The sequence below is a fragment of the Etheostoma cragini genome, chromosome 2, assembly GCF_013103735.1.
Source record: "Etheostoma cragini isolate CJK2018 chromosome 2, CSU_Ecrag_1.0, whole genome shotgun sequence".
Classification (NCBI taxonomy): domain Eukaryota; kingdom Metazoa; phylum Chordata; class Actinopteri; order Perciformes; family Percidae; genus Etheostoma; species Etheostoma cragini.
In genome coordinates, this window is record NC_048408.1 from 30,044,131 (window position 1) to 30,051,129 (window position 6,999).

General features: G+C 33.7%; 1 pseudogene; it reads left to right on the plus strand.

Annotated features, from left to right (window-relative positions):
* Positions 1–210, plus strand: part of LOC117956988 — a 5,653-nt pseudogene extending 5,443 nt beyond the window's left edge.
* Positions 211–6,999: the final 6,789 nt, after the last annotated feature.

Sequence of the window (6,999 nt, forward strand, 5' to 3'; positions counted from 1 at the left end):
GTGTGTGTGTGTGTGTGTGTGTGTGTGTGTGTGTGTGTGTGTGTGTGTGTGTGTGTGTGTGTGTGTGTGTGTAAACATGCAAATAAAAAACTGAGTGCAACAATGATTTAATAAATGTACTGAAATTCAAAAGGCGTGATCGTCCGTAACATTAAAAATACTCGTTACTGAGTGTTCGGGCCGCTGTGAGGAGCAGACATGTTGAGAATGAAGCTGAAGTGTTGGAGTGACATGGAGCAAAGGGCTGCAGGTGGGAATCAAACCCGCGGCCGCTGCACCCAGGACCGAGCTACCTACCAGGGGAGGTACCCAGGGGCCCAAAATCTTAACGTTTTGAAGAAAACCAGTTACCAGATGTGTGTCGGCATCGTTGTCCGGAGGACGAACGCTCGCACCTCTCTGAGGAACGACCCACTTCTGAAAGACAAAGAAGACTCAATTATAACGTCCAACACTTGATCTGTGGAGACATTTAAAGGAAAATGTCATTAAAATCATCAGGATTCAATTCAGTGTCATTCTCAAATCACTCGACGGTCCACGTCTGAATTATTTATGGTTAGAGTCCAAAAAAAACAACAACATTTAATCAACTCACTTAATTACAATTTACATTCTGTTGTTATTAAACTCAGAACTACACACACATGCTCAGTACCTATACACGGGCTTGGTGCCTTGCTCAAGAGAACCTTGGCAGCGCCCAGGAGGGGAACTGGAACCTCTCCAGGTACCAGTCCACCACCGTACTTTGGTCCGTACGGGGACTTGAACCAGCGACCCTCCGGTTCCCAACCCAACTCCCTACGGACTGAGATACTGAGCAAAAAAATATGTATATGAAATATAAAAATAAAAAAATAAATGAAAAATTAAATAAAAACACTAAATAAAACTAAATTAAATTAAAAATAAATTAATTAATAAATTAAATTTAAAACACTAAATAAATAGAATAAAAAAAGTAAAACACTCAAAATTAAACAAAATATACTAAATATTAAATAATACATAAATAATTAAATAAAATAGAAATAAATACATAAAATACTGAGCACCCGTGTGCCAAGGCTACATTCATTTAAAATGAAACGTGTGATTGGTTGTGTCGCTGTCGCGTTTTCAGAAGTTTTAGTTGCTTATTTTGGATTTTTTTGTCGCCTTTTTCAATGTTTTTATGGACATTTTTTCCAACAATTTGACACCTTTCTGGAGTTTTTAGTTAAGATTTTTTGTTCCCTTTTGATATTTTTTATGACAATTTTTTTCTTAGGTTTTAGTCGCTTCTTTTGAGTCTATTTTTCAAAGTGTTTTTCTCGCTTTTTCCAACATTTTTCACCTTTTGACATTTGTTTTGTAGTTGTTTTAATTTTATTTCCACTAAGGTTTTTGGGGGTTTATTTTACTTTTTTCAAGTTTTTTTTCCAAGTTTTTTCTGATGTTTTTTTTTATAGATGCAGACATGTCACATAATATAGGCTATATACAGTATCTATAACACACATATATAAACATATATTTATTTATTTACCTGCTGTAATTTTGTTGTACTTGTAAATAAAGACTAATGTCTGCAGCTCATTCTGTTAAAAACAATCCTGAGAAAATCGTAATGAAAACCTAAAAGTCGTGAATCGTATCGAATCGTGCGTTGAGTGCGTCGTGACGTAAAGATGTCTAAAAACGCTTCCACATGGATAAATACAGCTTTTATTTTGTTACACCTGACCGGAAGTAGCATTGCATGTCCTTCTAGGCACCTTGACAGCCGATGAGACGACGGCAGGTTCTGTCAAAAACTTCAGAAAGTTAGTTTGGAGTCACATGAGAAACCGAACTCTGGCGGATTGATATGAGCGGTCAGGTTCCTCTCGGCTCTGGTGGTTGATATCATCTCTCACCTGCTTCCTCAGGTGTGTGTGTGTGTGTGTGTGCGTGTGTGTGTGTGTTAGGACTCACCTTTCTGCCCTGCACTGTCACCCTGCTGTGAGTTTCAGCCATGTTGTCGACCTGAGAGGAAACAAAAAAACATGAAAATGAGCTGCAGGTCCAGTTAGTCTGGCTCCTGTTGGCTGACTCGACGCTGACGTCAAAGCTTCAACCTGCCTCTTTACACACACACACACACACACACACACACACACACACACACACACACACACACACACACACACACAGCTCTGTTAATCAGCTGGCCCTGCATGCCTTTCTCTCTCAGGTCGATAACAAGAGAGCTCATTGTGAGGCTGGAGCTGGGTGCAAAACCCCCAAATATAAAATCCTTTACAGGATTTCTTTACTGTTTCAACACCTGTTATTTATTCCTAAAACAACAACTTTCTCAAGCTCATTTATTTAAAAAGTGACAAAAAGAAATCTTGACTGTTTGTGTAAAAAGTTAAAAGAGACAATCCATATTTTTACCTGTTCGTCTGATACTAGAGAGCTCTTAACTCTGCTGGTTTCTGCTACAGTTCACATTTAAACTTTATTAACTCGGTTACAATACCCCACAAACATGTTTTAAAATTATAAAAACAACAACAGGTTCTCAGTTATTTCATGAAACTGCTCACAGGTAGTTTTTATCAAACAAAAAGGAGGAAAACGTTCAATTGTTGGGGACTATTTTCAGCAGCGGATTAATCCTCATTTGGTGATCTCGTGAGTATTTGCGGCAGCAGGGCGGTGCGTGCGCGGCTCAGTGTGTGGGAGTATGTGCGCGCGTGTGTGTGCGTGTTTTCAATAGGCTACAAGTCAAGTCTTATCTATTTTATCATTGTTGTGTTAATGTTGTGTGTTGTGTATATGGGAATGTTTGTGTGTGTGTGTGTGTGTGTGTGTGTGTGTGTGTGTGGGTGTGTGTGTGAGCATGCGTGTGTAAGTTTGTATGACTGTGTGCTGTTTTCAATAGGCTAAAAGCCAATGTATATGTTATCTTTTTTATCAATGTTGTGTAAATGTTGTGTGTGTGTGTGTGTGTGCGTGTTAAACCGTCTAAAAGGATACAAAAATTGTCCAGGAAAAACCTCAAAAAAGAGATTAAAAACTTGAAAAAGGAGACACAAATGTCAAAAACACGTCTCGCAAAAACATTGAAAAAACGTATAAAAAAAAATAGGAGAAAAAACTTTCAAGAAGATGTCCAAAAAACGTTGAAAAAGGAGACAAAAATGTCAAAGAATGTCCCCAAAAAACATCATAAAGGAGACAAAAACATTGAAAATGTTCTCCAACAAACCTTGAATGAATGCACCAAAAACAATCTGACAAATCAGTAAAGTCTGAAGTCCTCTCTGCTTCTCTGTCTGTTTTCATTCCTAAACCCTAAAAAACCTCGAAGCATTCGTCGTAGCGTTCCTTTGTTTCCCGGCGCGGAGCGTGAAGAAAGGGAGGAAGCAGCGAGAGGAACAGGGCCGAGCCGGAGGAAACGACAGAGGCGCCGTGCTCGAAAAGAAAAACAGATTCAGTCGCTCGTTCCACACGTTTAAAAACGGAGATACAAACTTTCCAAAAATGGTTCGAAGAAACTTGAAAAAGGAGACAAAAATGTTCAAAAGAAATTCCAAAAAAACTTGAAAAATGAGACAAAAAACATTGAAAAAAGTAGATAAAACTTTTACAGAAATGTCCAAAAAAAAAGGAGACAAAAACCTTTAAAATTTGTTTTAAAAAAAACAGCAAAAATGAGACAAAAACATGAAAAAATGACCAAAAAAACATTGTAATTAATTGTTCTAAAAAAGTTTAAAAAAGGAATTCAAACTTTCAAAAACAGTCAAAAACTTAGAAAAATGACACAAAAACATGAAAATATTCTCAGAAAAACCTTGAAAAAGGACATCAAAACTTTAAAAAAAAATACCCAAAAACCTTGAAAAAAGGAGACATAAACATTAAAAAGAAAAGTCCTAAAAACTTTGAAAAAGTAGACAAATATTCAAAAGAAAATCCAAAAAAAATTGAAAAAGGAGACAAAAAACATTGAAAAAAGTAGATAAAACTTTTACAGAAATGTCCAAAAAAAAGGAGACAAAAACCTTTAAAATTTGTTTTAAAAAAAAACAGCAAAAATGAGACAAAAACATGAAAAAATGTCCACAAAAACATTGTAATAAATTCTTCTAAAAAAGTTTAAAAAAGGAATTAAAACTTTCAAAAACAGTAAAAAACTTTGAAAAAGGACACAAAAACATGAAAATATTCTGAAAAAAACCTTGAAAAAGGACATCAAAACTTAAAAAAAAATACCCAAAAACCTTGAAAAAAGGAGACATAAAAATTAAAAAGAAAAGTCCTAAAAACTTTGAAAAAGTAGACAAATGTTCAAAAGAAAATCCAAAAAACCTTGAAAAGAAATTATAAAAAAAAACATCAAAAAGTTATCTAAAAAACATTGAAAAATATCTCCTAAAAACACTGAAAAAAGTAGAAAAAACTTTCATAGAAATGTCCCAAAAAAACTTAAAAAAACACAAACAAAAACGTTCAAAAGAAATTTTAAAAAACATTGAAAAAGGAGACAAAAACCTAAGAAAACATTTTGAAATAAAAGCTAAAATGAGACAAAAACATTGAAAAAATGTCAAAAAAAAACATTTAAATGAATTCTTCTAAAAAAGTTTTAAAAAGGAATTAAGACTTTCAAAAACAGTCAAAAAAACTTTGAAAAAAGACACAAAAAACGTAGAAAATATTCTCCAAAAAACCTTGAAAAAGGAGATCAAAACTTTAAACAAAAAATGCCAAAAAACCTTGGAAAAAGGAGACAAAAACGTTAAAAAGAAAAGTCCCAAAAACTTTGAAAAAGGCGACAGAAACGTCCAAAAATATGTCCCAAAAAAAAGAGACTAAAACGTTGGAAAAATTCTCCTTAAAACGTTGAAAAAATGAGATAAAACTTTCAAAGAAATGTCAAAAAAACAAAGTAAAAAACATGTAAGTTTCCCCCCCCTAAAAACCTGAAAATGAGACAAAAACGTCCAAAAAATAGTCAGAAAACTCGAAAAAGGCGACAAAAACCACCAGAGTGACGATTTCATGACCGTTACTATAGAAGCAGCCGAAAAAACTACGTTCATGAAATCGTCACTCTGGTGGTTTTTGTCGCCTTTTTCGAGTTTTCTGACTATTTTTTGGACGTTTTTGTCTCATTTTTCAGGGTTTTTTGGTGAGAAAATGACATGTTTTTTTACTTCTTTTTTTAAATGAAAAGGGCTCTTTATATATTATAGTTAGTCTGAAAGTAGCCTAAAAAACTTAATTTATTTTATAATATAATACACAAAGAGCCCTTTTCATTTAAAAATACCTTTTACATAGTTTTTCACATCTATTTTATATTTAAGTAAAAACATGTCATTTTCTCCCCAAAAACCCTGAAAAAGGAGAGAAAAAGAAATTATAAACATCAAAACATTCTCCTACAAACCTTGAAAAAGGACATCAAAACTTTTAAAAAAAATGCCAAAAAACCTTGAAAAAAGGAGACAAAAATGTTAAAAAGAAAAGTCCCAAAAAACTTTGAAAAAGTAGACCAAAATGTTCAAAAGATTCCCGAAAACCTTGAAAAGATTTATAAAAAACATCAAAATGTTATCTAAAAAACCTTGAAAAAGTTCCCAGAAAAACATTGAAAAAAGTAGATAAAACTTTCATAGAAATGTCAAAAAAAAAATTAAAAACCGGAATAAAAAACATTAAAAAAGGAGACAAAAACCTTTAAAAAAAGAAATAGAAAACACACGCAACAGTGATCCTTTTGTGCACTTTTTTTATGAAAAGCAAATTACATTTCAGGTTATGGTACAAAAACTACATAAATAAGAAAAAATGAAGTAAAAATACACCAGTAGTATGACGTTGAAAACATCCCTTAAAACAGTGAAAAATCCGAGGCCTGTTGCAAGTTTTTGTCCATTTTTTCACCACTTTTTTACAATGTTTGTCACTTTTTGGACATTTTCAACATGTAACACTAAGTTATTAACTTTAGTTTTACAGTTATTTTTTAGAATTTATGGTCAATAAACCTCATTTATAGGAAATTCTACCTGATGTTTGAGTTAGATGTCTGCGGGTTCTTTGCTTTATGTCCTGTCCCGTCACAAATAATATAAATAAAGGCCTAAAAGGCCCAAAATGGTCTTTATAAAACAAAACAATACATACAAATACATTAAAAAAAACCATCCAAAAGAAAAATGCATACAAAAATAAAACATCAAAATACATAAAAATAGAAATACATAAAAAATACATACAAAAACAGTGATTGACATGCACTCAGAGGACGCTCTACAACTTCCCCGTTGGGAACACGCTGATTATTTGTTGTTATTGTGTTTTGTTTAAAGGACTTTAAGTTTCATATCTTAAGTTTGTATTTTTAAACATTTTTTTATCAGGACGTTAATATATTTTGATGTTCTGTTGTGACAATAAAAGTAATTATTATCATATTATTTTAGTTAGAACTCATAAATAACTACAATTAATTAATATTAGGGGAATCTGTTTGTTTTGTTACCCATTTCTGGATTTTTAAAATCTCAAATGGGTTTTACTAACATCACTATTCTGAATCTTTTCAAAATAAGAGTCCTGATACAAAGTGCTTTAACTTGGGTGCATCCTCTGTGTTCGACAGGGTGAAACTGACATCTGGTCTCATGTTGGGCCTGGTCTGAGTTTCCTGCTGTCTGCTGGTCCCGGTCGTCTACACCAGTTGTCCCAGTAGGAAGGAGAAAGACGCTCCCAGCGCCAGACCCAGAACCAGGAAGAAGGTCATCAGGGATCCGGCTGTCTCGCAGTCTTGGCAACGCACCATCCTGACGGAGACAAACACACACACACACACTTACACCACGGCCACACTCACAAGGATTTAAGTTTTCTGATGTTTTTATAATACTTCAGATACTAATACTGTATCTGAAGTCTCTTTATATAGACCTTAGTGGTCCTCTAATACTGTATCTGAAGTCTCTTTATATAGAC